Source organism: Cyprinus carpio, chromosome B22, assembly GCF_018340385.1.
Source record: "Cyprinus carpio isolate SPL01 chromosome B22, ASM1834038v1, whole genome shotgun sequence".
NCBI lineage: Eukaryota > Metazoa > Chordata > Actinopteri > Cypriniformes > Cyprinidae > Cyprinus > Cyprinus carpio.
Genome location: NC_056618.1, coordinates 13,458,879 through 13,473,638, shown reverse-complemented (window position 1 = coordinate 13,473,638; position 14,760 = coordinate 13,458,879). Strand labels below are relative to the sequence as shown.

At 36.0% G+C, this 14,760-nt stretch overlaps 1 protein-coding gene and 1 long non-coding RNA gene across 2 annotated transcripts in view; one reads left to right on the top strand and one right to left on the bottom strand.

The window, feature by feature from the left end:
• The window catches only part of LOC109055738 (ribonuclease inhibitor-like), a 536,777-nt gene that overhangs the window by 498,081 nt on the left and 23,936 nt on the right, over window positions 1-14,760 (top strand). The gene's annotated exons all lie outside the window — the stretch shown is intronic.
• Window positions 4-2,928, bottom strand: LOC122141399. The gene is made up of 3 exons (XR_006157782.1): window positions 2,914-2,928; window positions 1,055-1,225; window positions 4-53 (listed from the first exon to the last, which is right to left on the bottom strand). It is a non-coding gene; the product is annotated as an uncharacterized LOC122141399 (long non-coding RNA).

Sequence of the window (14,760 nt, the reverse complement as noted above, 5' to 3'; positions counted from 1 at the left end):
AGCTGCAGCCAGAACACGACAACCCTCCTTCTGTGATACAGTTGTTCTTCAGACTGCATAAAGAGAAAACACTTCAGTTTTAATCTTAATATTTACCAGTATGTTTTAGCTGACAGTTGACAAATACTGGTGATGTTAATGATAACCACATTACAAAAGTCACATATGTTTTTTTCAGTCAGCAATTTCTTATACAAGACACATAAAAAACACCCAGCAACAAGAATTTAAAAATGTCCTTGTAACAATGAAAAAACGTACATCAGTGTGTAGAGTGTACAGTGTTTATCCTGCAGTAGAGCAGAGATCTGATTCACTCGTGTAGAACATTGAGATCCAGTGATCTCTGTCTACTCATCGTGCCTAGATCTAGACTTAAACAACAAGGTTCATGTTCATTTTCATTCAGAAACACCTCCAATAAACCATATATGGTGACAACACCTCCCTTTATAAATCACGTGAATGTATAATGTCCTCACCGAAATCATAGAAAAAGAAAGCAGTACTGACTGAGAAGCCATTCTGTGCTCTCACTAAACAGATCAGCGCTCTTTGAAAACACGTTCTCTGCACAGCGCATGTTTTGTCTAATCTTCCAGCAAAGCAAGATCAATGACACTATAGCTACATTTCAAACTACTTCCCAGCTGCACGGCAAATAAAAAAAGGCTTATCTTACTTACTATCTTTGTCTTGTTTCTAGTTAAAATATCAAAAAATTCTTAAATCAAGATGCATTTACTATATAAGCAAAAAGATATTTAGTCTTGTTTCCTGGGGGGGGGGGGGTCAGTGGAAGATGATAGATCAAGTTGGAAGATCCCACACTTTGCGTGAAACTGTACTTATGCACTCATTACACACACATCTGTGTGTATGCACTGTTGATAAATGAGGGCCCTGGAATGTAGAGTTCATGCTGGAATTAAAGCCTGCAAATTTCACTGAGCTGAAGTAGTTCTGTCCTCAATTCTGTGGCAAATTAACGAGGTCCATGTTAACAGATGGATCTGAATTCTAACCAAACACTAATGATTGTCACAAAACTTACCTCAGTATCTCTAGTTTGCAATTTATATTCTTCAGGCCAGTGCAGAGGAGCTCCACTCCTGAATCCTGCAGATTATTATTGTTCATGTTCAGCTCTTTCAGATTGGTATCTGATCCAAGAACTGTAGCCAGAGCTGGACAGCTTTTGTCTGTTAAGCCACAATCATTTAACCTACAAGAAAAATAAATAAAATCACAGAGTCAGATACATGTAATACATTTGTTAAATACAAAAAATACATTTATGGCATTTATTTTTACATGAACAGTTAATATACAGCATATATATATATAATAGATATATATATATATATATATATATATATATATATATATATATATATATATTAGAATTGTATTGATTCAAATTTCCTATATAAAACAAAGTAGAATGCTTGAATAAAACTTAAAATATGTAAATGAAAAATAGGTTTATATCATTAATAGCGATGATGGTATATTTTAAAAGTGCTGCTCTATTATCTGGATGAGTGTCTTGAGGTGGAGAAACTGGAGGTTAATAATCTATGCATTGAGGTTATGCAAGAGTAGATCTCCTTTATAGCAGAAGTTGTAGAAGTTGAACTGCATATTGGAGTAGAAATAATTATGGAACAATGTGTTTTATAATAACATGTATGTTTCTTCTGCAGCTAACTAAACAGCTTGTTTTGCTGAAAATAGACATTTTTACATAAAACCCATGTAAATCTAATAAAATAGCATTGCACTTTAATTCCAAAGCACTGCAGTTTTTAGTTAGGGGTGGGACGGTTCACTGAAAAAAATTGAACTGTTCGGTTCTCCACAAACGCTTCGCCATGCGCTAGGACCGCGGTTCAACTTAAATCTGACAACGCATCTGTAATATACAGGGTTCGGCTAATGTATGTTTCTGCTGATGGATTCTGGCTTACCAGTACATTACAACAACAGCCATGAAAAAAAACAAAACAAAACAAAATAAAAAAAAAAAATGGTACAAACCATTCACTCTTGTTCAATGCGAATGCCGTATGCTTGATTATGAGCAGTCATTCATGACCCGGATGCTGATAGCACACACACAGGTGAGACCTGAACAGCACACGTTGATATCTGTGTTTAAATTAAACTCATTTAAGCTTTGCCAGTTTAAACATTTAAGAGCCAGAGGACGCGAGCTCGCACGAGCAGTGAGAAGATTTGTGCGTGCACTCATCCGAAGCGTGCAAACCCGCGTCTCAGAACACGCTCAAATATTAAGCTCTCTCTCTGAAGTATTGTGTTTGAATGGAGAAATTCACACAAAAATTATGTCAAAAAGCACGTCTTGGTAAGTATCCTACAGCAGACATAGCCGGCTGAACGTACTGGATCAGTGCATTCTCTTAATATTAATCGAACAGCAACAACAGAGAAATCACTCACTGCTCTTAATTAAGTAGCTTTTGTAACTTTAATAAAGATTAATCTTTAATTTATAGTCAAATATGCAATGCTGTTTTACATTTGATTACTTTATTCAATTTCTGTACCTTAAAACTAATGATAGACCTACCTAAAAAAACTGAAAATTGCTGTTTATTTTATTTGCATCTTTTACAAATCTTTTAAAAATCTTTTATTTGTATCTCCATTGTATTTATTTTTGCTGTTTCTTGTAGTTAGATAGAATATTCTTATTTTCTTTACTTTTGTTTGAAAGTATAGTTTTTCCCTCAACATAGCACATACTGAACTGTAACCGAAACCATGACCATAAACCGTGATACAAACCGAACCATGAAAAAGTTGAACCGTTTCACCCCTAGTATCAATGTAGATTAATGTAATTTTAAGATGAGAACAAAACATGACAAAATATATTAAATAACTTACAGAGCTCTTTTGGAGGTTTTTGATGACTGCTGATAATCTAAAGAGACACTCGTCTGATTTCTTGAATTTCTGAAGCTCAAACTCCTCCAGCTCCTCCTCTGATGTCAACAACACAAAGACCAAAGCAGACCACTGGGCAGGTGAAAGATCAGCAGATGAGAGACTTCCTTTGCTAAGGTGGGTCTGAATGTCTTTCACCAGAGTTTGGTCGTTCAGTTCATTCAGACAGTACAACAGATTGATGGATCTCTCTGGAGACAGATTAGATTCTAATTTCTGCTTGATGTACTGAACTATTTCCCTTTTTGCTCTGCTCATTTCTATTTTTCTGTGTCAAAAAGACCTGATTGGAACTGTATTCTAATTTTTCTGTGGTCAACAGAGTCCTCTGATTGGACTGGAGTGACAAACCAAGGAGGAATCGTAGAAAAAGATCCAGGTGTCCATTATCACTCTCTAGTGCCTTGTCCACTGCAGTCTTTGAGCAAATCAATCATGGTTTTTACTTTTGTTTTTCCTGTTTTGTAGACTGATGAACAAATATACTTTTTCTCTTTATGTCTAGAAACAGATGTGCATAAAGAGCTGCAATAAACTCTTGAATGCTCAAGTGAACGAAGCAGTACATGGTACCAAGAACGATCCCTGTTTCCTCCTTAAAGATCTGGGTACACATGCCTGAGTACACTGATGCCTTATAGACGTCAATACCACAGGCTTCCAGATCTGTGTCATAGAAGATCACATTGTTTTTTTCCAGCTGATCAAATGCCAGTTTCCCCAGTGAAAAGATGGCATCTTTATCCCAGGAAACATCTGGTGTATGTTCTCCATCATACTTTCGTCTGCTCTGCTGGATCTGAAATCTGAGAAAGTGTGTGTACATTTGTGTCAGAGTCTTAGGAGTGTCTTCAGTATTTGACTCCTGCAGTGTTTCGGAGACATCATCAGCCTGATTGTTTTTCACAACATTATTTCTTTTCTCCTCTAAAATGTTCTGGAGAACAGTGGCTGAAATCCAGCAGAAGACTGGGATGTGACACATGATAAAGAGACTCTTTGATTGTTTAACATGATCGATGATTTCTTTGGCCTGATTCTCATCAGTGAATCTTTTTCTGAAGTACTCCTCCTTTTGTGCATCATTGAATCCTCGTATCTCTGTCAGCCGTTCGATACAGTCAAGAGGAATCTTACTGGCAGCTGCTGGTCTGCTGGTGATCCAGATGAGAGCAGAAGGAAGCAGATTTCCCTTGATGAGGTTCGTTAGGAGAACATCCAGAGAGGCTGGTGATGATACATCAGACCACGTCTCATTATCCTTAAAGTTCACAGGAAGTGCGACATTCATCCAATCCATCAAGAATGAACAAGACTTTGAATTGATTTCTTCTTGTAAGGTCAGTCCTTTTGTCTCTGGGGAAAAACTGAGTTATAAGGTCCATCAAACTTAGTTTTTCTTGCTTCTTTAAGTTCATCTCTCTAAATGGAAGAGGAAATATGAAGCTGATATCTTGATTTTCTTTTCCTTCAGCCCAATCCAGAACAAACTTCTGCACAGAGACTGATTTTCCGATGCCCAGCAACTCCTTTTGTCAGTACAGTTCTGATCTGCTTGTCTTGTTCAGGTGCTTCAAACCAAATTTTTACACTCAACCTGTATCTCCTGTGATTCATGACGTCTGGAAGCAACTTCAATCTGTCTCACCTCATGTTCAGTATTGACCTGTTCACTACAACCCTGAGTGATATAGAGATCTGTGTAGATGTTCTTCAGAAGTGTAGAGTCACCTTGCTTTGCAATTCCTTCAAACACACATTGATACTTCTTTCTTTAGGCTACACTTTAGCTGATGAATGAAGAACAGCTCATGAATAAACAAGTCCTCTTGGTGTACAGAAGAATAATGTGGAAGTCTGTCACACTGGAAGAGACGCGCAGTTATGAACACATAATATGAGAGGCCTATGAACAGCAAATGATTCTTCCCTCTGAGTCTCCTAACATTGATCGTGGAAGAAAGAAAACAGATTGACACACAGCTGTGCGATGGCCCCGCTATCAGCGACCCCTTACAAGTCTCTTACCTTTCTAGAGACGTATCAGTGCAACTTCCCATCGTGCTTCTCATCTCTCTCAGTAAGTAAAGCGTGAGATCGCTGATAAGCATGCTATCTTTCATACTGCATCTGTGTCTCATTAAAGTCCTCCTACAAAGTATTGCAAGTTGTCCTCTTTTTCTGGTAATATTTTGCTTAAACCTTCCAGCTGCATTTTTTAAGAAATTAATTATTTTCTTCTCAACCCGATCCCACACAACAAAGCAAAACAAAAAAACTTAAGACAAAAGAACACAATTGACTCAAATCCACACTGACCATAGCATGGGCGGGAGGACGCAGATCAAAACAACCCAAACGCGCATCAGTACTTAAAAATATGTGTAAAACGAAACAAGAAAATCTTGCCAGTAACCTTGGCATTTAGATTTGTTATAAATAATCATTAATGCAAATATATATTTGTCCGCATAACCTATTTTATGGGAAGATTCCTAGGAGTTTGTCCTCTGTGGAAATTCTTGTCTGTTTCTGTTAATCTCTACAGGAAGTCTGAATCTAATGTCTCATATTGTCAACCTGTTAAAATGGTGGAATCTGAATTCTGTCTAGGCATTAAATGGTGGTTAAAATTACAATATATTAGACAAATCTTTTGCTACATTTTTTTTATCAAACACAAAGAGCAAGCATCAGCTGTTAATGCTGCAGCTATAAGTTAATGCTGTTAAAGAGAAGGTTCGTACTCAAGTACAAATTTAAGTTTTTCTGTAATCCAATAAGAGAGAACTATTGACACTAATAGAACAGAACAATTCATGGACGCTACAATTTCATGTCTCTTGCTGTTTTTTTTTGTGAAGTTATGCCTTCTTGCTGCTGCTTGTGTAAATTGTAGTACTGAGTGAAAGAAGCTCCAGACAGACTTCAATGAAAAGGAAAGCAGATACTGTTCTTCGATTTATGCTTTTTAAATTAATTTCTATCCACAAATATCATAGGGAGAAATTAGCTATTACACTTATACAAACCACATGAAATGCCTGCTCAGTAGCTGATGGGGTTTCCTCACTGAATCTCAGTGGTTCATTCTTTGACTGGTCACTCTTCACAGACACAGAGCTGGACACATGTGATCCTGATCTTACACTGATGACACAAAGAACAAAACACTTTACTACAGGAGCTCCTTCAGTCTCATTTGAAAAGGTTCAATGTTGTAAATGGCCCATTTCTGTAGATAGATGGACACATTCATGTTTGATTGTCACACTCTCATTGAATGATATTGATGCTCTCCAGTGTCTGTCAAATGTGTAAGCCTGTATTACTGCACTGAAAGAAGCTCTAGACCACAGTTCAGTGAAAAAAGAAGCAGAACTCTGTGATTTATTATTTTGTGTTATTTACTTTATCACAAATATCTTAGTGGAGAAATTGCTAATGCTATGTTTTAAAAAAGAATGTTGTGAACTACCTTTCAGTAAGCTGAATGTGTTTCCTCACTGAATCCCGGTGGATAATCCTTTTGACCGTTCACTCAACTCATCATACTACACAGAGCTGGACACATGTGAATCCTGATCTTACACTGCTGACACCAACGAGAGAGTAGGAATGTTTTTAAAAACTGTTAATACAATCATTTCATAAATTGCAAAAAAGAAAACCACTATATACGCATGGCCTAATTTGTAACAAAAGAGGAAAGTATAAGTCCCCTTCCATCACAGAGAGTCCAAGCTCTCCTGTGTCATCAGCAGTAGCATCCTCACGTTACAACCGTTTAAGTTTGTACACAAGCTATTCATTTTCTACCATTGTGCCACAATCAGACTGCATTCTCCTCAGTCTCAGGTCGTCTCACTTCTCTCACCTTCCTCATTTATATCCTTCTCTAGCAATAGTGGCACTGATACCCCAGCTGCAACACCTCAACCATCCACTTTCATTATTTACAGCTTCAGCCATCATTCAGTTTCTCAGCACATACCTTCTAATGCAGCCCTTTCCATTATTCAACCACACAATCAAATCAAATTATCTACATCATATTTCACGACCACATAAACCTGTCATCTACCTACAAATGACAGATGATTTACAGCCAAGCGGGATCTTTTGATTTGGGAGCAACTACTGTATACATGCTTCTTGAATGCCGTACAATCAAGAATTCCTCTTTAATGAAAGCTGCACACATACATCTTCTGACTTCATATCTAGAGATTACACACCAGGCCTGTACGTGTGACATATGTTGAACGTGCTATTAAAAAAAATCAGTCTGTGCTATTAATAAATATACACAGTAGCAATGCTGCATGGGTTTCAAGCCGGTACAATCATCTGTTGTCCGTCAAATGTGAAACATTTAATGAGGTTTTTGCTACAAATCATTTCATCACTCAAGTGAAGCCACTTTTGGCCAAATTGTGGACCCTTACAAACAGACACAACAATACTTGGTGTTCTGTTAATATTTTGGCAAACCTAAGAAAAAGGTTTATCTGAAACCTTTGTTACAGTTCAGATTCTGTGTGCATGATATTTTTTGGTTCAGATTCTGGAATTCACTGGATATTGCCTCTCATAATGTCAGTAAGTCTCTTTACAATTGATGCTAGTTTTAAAATCATTTGAAATGAAAGAAGAGATTAAAGTGAAGAAATTGAATTCAAAACAGGTATCTTTCCGGAGGGCCAAAGAAATAAACATATGTTCTGACTGCTATACAGAGATTTTATTGCTGTAGATATTAGTACATGTTTTATTAATGCAATGATGCGCATGCAAAGGCTAGAAACTTGTCTTAAAGAGACAAGAACTAAGCCATATTCATGTATACTTTATGGTATTTAATCTAGCGATATCTATTTTTAGGTGCCCCACTAACATATGCATAATGCCTTCGCTATGACCTTATCTAAACTTACCATTATAGAATCCTACAGTCCTTTCATAATATGTGTGCTTGCCTAACAATAGTTATTAAGTCAAGAACTCTTCGGAGCTAGTGAATTAGAGTGCCATTGCTTCATGATAATTTCATGAAACAGTTAATACATATAATCAAATAATGAGATTAAATAATCTAACATCTATGGACCTCATGTATCCCTAACCTAGTATCTAACACACTGATTATCGTGTATGTTCGTAATAGGAGATAGCACCTAGAATGTGCTTACACCTAGCTAAACAAAACACACATGTTAAGTATGGGGTTCTACCATAGGTGTTTTTTTTTATGATGAAGAGGCCTTTATCCTGCCTCAATTATCATTTATGCTAAGATATTTAACCAATTCAAGCTGTTTTTGTTGATATGGAGTACACGTTTTTTTTTCAGTTTTCTACGTTTGTTTTTTAAATCTTTTTTCACTTCAGCATTGAGAGCCCTCACTGAAGACTGCAGACATGCCTTTGGTTGTGATTTCTCTGCAAAGCAGACTCAGTCTTAACCCTCTGTTTCATGCTGTCGCCTTTGGCGGAGTAGACTCATCTTCCTCTCTTTCATTGAACATACTAAGCCAGGCCCTAAACTGTACATCGATCAGCACTGCTTGAGACAACAATTCTGCTGTATCAGCTGTGACCTAGGAGATAGATGATGTTCTAGATGAAGCAAATATTTTTCTGTTGCAACACGAGTGTAGAGACCCCAACGAGCATAAAAATACACTGTATAAATAGACAGTGAGGTTACAACAGATGCACTGGTCTTATAGGGTTGAACCTCCTGAAGGCTGGTCAGACTCGCTTGCACTTGAGAATACTATGCCTCAGCAGCCTTGTTTATCTAGCACAGTCAGTTTATTATATTTGAACATTTAAGGAATAAACCTTTTCAAACTCACGGTGTACACTACAGTCTCCGTGCTCACAGCGCCCCAAATACAAATACTTTTATATTAATTTATTTATATTTTCATTGTCTGGTTATCTGTGATTTCGGTATGTTGTTAAAGGTTATGATTATATTTTTTGGTAGTATTATAATCACATTGTGAGTGAATATCAGCACCTTTTGTTGTTTTCTCGTGATATCTGATTGGACACGGAAGCGGTGACGTCAGACTAAACAAGCGGACTGAGAAATGTCTGGTTAAAAATGGGTGGGGGGGGCAACATGGCGTCCTTCTAATCAGACATGCTTTATCTCTGTCCTTAGTAGACGCGGAGTTTGCAGCTGGAAATTACGTCCCAGCTTCTCTTTTACTTTATTTAATACGAAGATATCGCTTACATTTCAATAGTATTGAAGAAATAGACGTTTTGGATGGGCAAAAGGAGAAGTAGGAAACACTCCTCTCCTCATAACGCTGTTGCAAACGAGATGGAACTTACTTGTGAGTCCGTTTTGGAGACCCGTTGCCTGGCCGATTTCCCTAGTCTGCCAGAAACACCCCAAAAAAATGATTCTCCGGCCAAAAAAAGGAATCGAGTCAGTGCGAAACCTGATTCTGAGAACACTTCAGAAGTGCTTGAAGCTATTCATGCACTTGGCTTGAAACTCGATAAAATGCATTTAAAAGTTTCGTCGATTGAGAAAACTACGGAGCTCACTTCGGCCGCGGGATAGCTTAGCAACTTCTGTGTATCAGCTCATCAGTCGGGTTAACTCTCACGATAATGGTTATCCCTTCTGATGGAGAAAGAAATGCAAGCTTTAAAGGATGAAAATGTGACTTGAAGTCTAATATAGCAGGCTCAACGTTACACTTGACGATGGTCCCTCAAATTGCATGGATTAAATGAAGCTGATGGTGAAAATCTCCGACGGATAACTATCTATGACGTAGTGTGACGGTGGGGTGAAGGACGGACTGGAAACAATAGCGAGTTAGACGATTCATCATCGTGTTGGTCCGCAAATTCAACACCACCAAATCCTATTCATAGCGCCCCCATCGTCGTTCTCTTCTGATGCGCCGTTACCGCGGGAACGAGATTTGGAGGGCAGCCAAAACTCCAGATTTTTCCTGGACACGCGCTAACGCATCTCTGAGTTGCTGTCAGCCTGAAGACAAAGCGCAATAGAAAAACCTGTGGCCCGAGGGTGAAGAATGCTAGAGAGGAGGGGGGGTAAAAGGGCTGTACTTTCGTGGTCCACTGCTACATCGAGGGGCAAAGGATTGACACTAATGACCGGAGAACTCTGATTGAAAAAACCTCATAAAAGGCTCTTCAAATTTTCTTACTGCCGGGCGAATTTTTTCCCCCTTGCTTTTCACTAATGTTACTGCCTGGCTGCATCTCCAGGGTTTCTAATTTAATATAGTAAATTTCAGCTTCAAGACATTAGGTCTTGAAGCTTGGTAATTTGTGAATTAAACCGTTTTTTTTTCTTTCCTTTTTCTTGTTGTTGTTCTAGTTCTTTTTGGAATGGACTTTAAGTTTAATTCTCTGAGCATAGCATCACTGAATGTTAGGGGCATTCGAGAAATTACGAAGCGAAAGGCTTTATTTCTTTTTTTAAAACGGACTGATGCTGACTTTATTTTTTGTCAAGAGACACATTCTACAGACTTGGATGAAAAATTTTGGAAATCTCAATGGGGAAAATCTATTTTTTTCAGTCACGGCACTTCGCATTCAGCGGGAGTTATGGTTTTGATGAACAGATTTAAAGGAGACGTTCTGAACTCTGTGACGTGTGAAAACGGAAGATGGGTTATTCTGACTGTGAAATTAGACAATACTATATTTATACTTTGTAATATTTATGGTCATAATTCCAATACGTTGAATAAGTCCTTATTTGCAAAGGTTTCTGATATTATTCAATGCAAATTTGATGCATTCCAAGCTTCATATGTTATTTTTTCAGGCGATTTTAATGAATGCTTGGATAATTTGTGTGATAGATATCCTCCTCGTTCTTCTCAGCATGACGCACAATCAAACTTAGCTTCTCTATGTGCCAATTTATCTCTTACTGATATTTGGCGATTTTACAACCCTGGAATATCCGAATATACATGGTCTAACAAAGACAAATCTTTGCAATCTAGAATTGATATGTTTTTTATTTCTACTTCTGCATTGCAATATGTCAAGGAAATCGTTCATAAATATGCCCCTTTAACTGATTATAAGCTTATTTCTTTAAGGCTCACAGGCACAAAAGAGAATTCTAGTCTTAGAGGGTACTGGAAATTTAATTACAATCTCCTTAAGGATGAATACTTTAATAATAGTGTTAAAAAAATTGCAAATTATATTTTGGGAGGTGTAAAGGAAGGTTTTAAATGTAAATGGGATTTTTTTAAATATAATGTCAGACAGATTGTAGTTAACCGTAGTAAAGAATTAAAAAAAATCAATAGACAAAATGAGTTAGAATTAATTAATAAATTAGGGATACTGGAACAGAAGCACAATCTTACTAAGGAGGAAGAAGCTGAATTGGTTGCAATTCAATCCCATCTAGACCTGATCTATTTAGACTTGGCTAAAGGTGCTTTTATTCGTTCTAGGGCGAAATACAATTAATAAGGTGAAAAAAATACAAGTTATTTTTTCGCACTTGAGAAAAGAAATGTTAAAAGAAATGCGTTAACTGCTTTAAATATTAATGGGAATCATTGTATGGATCAAAAAACAATTTCTGACTTTGTTTATTCATTTTATAAAGAACTATATAATTCCAAATTTGATCTATATAATTGTGAAGAATTCATTAAAATAGTCCATCAACATATTCCTATTATTGATAAAGAATTTCATGATTCCTGTGAATCCAATATAACTTCTTCTGAGATCAAGATGCCCTGTTAAAGAATGAAAAGGGAAAAGCCCAGGTATAGCTGGGTTGACAGTAAAAAAATTTTAACCTTACATTTTTGTGAACTGATCCGAAATTCCTCTTTATAGTATGTATATGATGATTAACAGTGGCGAAATGACTACTACTATGACACAGGTATCATTTCGCTAATTGCAAACCGTCTACAGATCCAACTTGATAGAAAATTGGGACCATCCCCCCCCCCCTCTCTTCTAACTATGATTAATAAATTAATTTACGTTAGTATTTTGCTAACGATTACGAGAAGGTTTAAAATAAATTATTAGTGAATACCAATCCGGTTTTTTAAAAGTTCGACACATACTAACAATATTAGACCTTGTGCTTTGACCTTTTGGATTATGCTGAGAATGTTGATGAAGGAGCCAAGTATTTCTTTTTTTGGGCTTTTATAAAGTGTTCGACATAATTGAATAATGAATTTTGATTTAAAAAAGTATAACGCTTTTTGATTCGTAAATAAATTCTCTTTAGCTGGGTATTTAAAACTGTTTTAACAATGATATTAATAGTTCTGTAATACTTAATAATTCCACCTCTACAAGATTTTTAACATTTACTTCGAGGAGTATGCCATGGTTGTCCACTTCCCCCTTTTTATTTTTGTTGGTTGTCGAATTCATCATCCATTGGTAATGTTAATACTGAAGCCATTCAAGGTCTCCAAATTGTTAGTAAAGAAATCGAAAATTATTCATAATTGGCATATGACACAATGTCCTTATTTTTTTAAAGAGCTCATCTCTTATCCCTAGCTCATGGCCCCTCTTCTATCAATAGCTTCCTCTAAGGCTTCTGGCCTAACTTAAATTTATCCAAATGTGAAATCCTTCCCTTTACACAATTTAATATAATTTATTAGTGGATATTCCCGTGAAATCCTCTTTCCAAATACCTAGGAATTCTTGTAACAAAAGATGTTTCCCGAGAGACAACGCTTAAATTTCTCCTCTAGATGAAAAAGACCAAAGCGTTATTAAACTTTGTGTTACAACTGATCTCTCTGTTTATTGTCCCTTTCCCTATTAGGTAAAGCAAGAAGGCTTATCTCAATTGTTGTCTATCCCTCCCTATCTTATATGTTAAGCTCTTATTCTAAGATATCAATAATCCTGTTTTATTCTTTTATTTGAAAAATAAATCTCAAAGACTGAAGAAAAGGGTTCGTACTAATAGGAAAGCTGAAGGGGTCTGGAACTACTTTATTTTGGAAGACGTAACTAGACCTTTTACAACCAATTGGATTAAAATGTTTGATTAAATCGTTACTCCTTTGGAACCACACCCACAAACACAGTCATCTTATAACACAAATAGGTGCTTAGAATTTTGTTAATTTGTGACTTTATATTTCTAAACTCCCTTAACTTGTCAAAATTCCACCAGCAAGTGCTTTTAGCTTGGAAAATTTGCTATTCACACAATTTCTCTCGCTCACACTGCCTATTTGTATAAACAGTATAACGCTTGCCAATAGATCTTTATTTTTAAGGATTGGTTTAACAGGGATATTATCAGCTTAGGAATATGTTTGATAATTTTGGTGAATCTTTTAACTTATGAAACAATTCATGCGAATCCAAATTTCCCTGTGCATTGTTAAGGAATTTAACTTGGTCATTCAAAGCTATTCCTCCTACTCTTGTTCATAGCTGGTTAAATCATATTCCACACAACTCTATATTAATGACAAAACCAAATTTAATTTTAAAACGGTCTTGAACTGATTGGTAAAAAATGCTACAAACATAGTTTATACTGTTTTCCAAAAACAAAAATAAAATAACCCTAAGGAATAATTCTTTTGGAACTCTATTAGTGTATAAATTATTGAAGACTGCTTGGTTTATCCCCTTTAATATTGTACAAATAACACAACTAAGAAATACATTTTAAAATTTGCATACCATCGACCCTGTAAATCATAATTTCAAGATCTCTGATATTGATGATTTTTATGTACTTTTTGTAAAATGAGAAGAGGTGTGTAACACATTTGTTTTTTGATTGTAAAATTACCCAAAATTTTGGAAGGAATGGCAGATTCATTTTTTCTCTCTCTTGTACAGGATAAATACGTTTTTTTTCTTTAAAGGATATTCTTGTGTACTATGAAAATAATGTTCAAGGCTTGAATACTTTTAGTTTTCATATTGTGCTGTCAAAATTTTTATACATAAACAAAAAGTTTAAACTCACCCCAATATTTAAGTATTTTTAGTTGAATTTGCTTGTTTAGAATCTTCATTGACATTGATAAAAACAAAGTCTTAACATGTTTAAAAATATTATGAGATTATTTTTAGAATCCCCTGTTACTAAGTCAATGTAATGTCACATTTTATTTACCCTGACTGTCTTATGCTTGTGTTCTGTATTTATTTGTTCTTGTGTTCAATAAAAAAAAAAATAAAAAAAACTTAAAAAAAAAAAAAAAAAAACAAAAAAAAAAAAACAGTTGTGTACTTTTCATAATATTTAACCTGTTACTGTATTATCATCAAATAATTGCACCTCGGGGAAACTTTTCTTCAAAACAAATCTCAAAACCTTTTTTTCCCTCCAGCATTTTATAACTCACACTTAGACTTTTTTTTTGCTCTACATCGCGAGCTATCTTCAAATTGTGCGATCAAGTGTAACTTTTCTATTTTTAAATCTGTTGCGAAAACAGTGCCTGGCCTTTATAAAGACGTACCACACCCGATTCAGATAACTGACTTGGGTTATTAAATTTTAACTAATTTGCATGCAAAATTTGGCATTAAAAACAACGAACCGTGCCAGGGTAATGAGGGTTGAAATATTCAATTCCAGAGTTAGGGTTTCAAATTAAGTACCAAACAAACAAGTCTACATTAGTTATTTTTAATCAGATGTTGTTTCTTATACCTACTTGCTCTCAAAATCAAGGACGAAGGCCAAAAGGGCACACAACAAACCCCCGGGCCAAGAGGGGGGGGGGGCCGCAC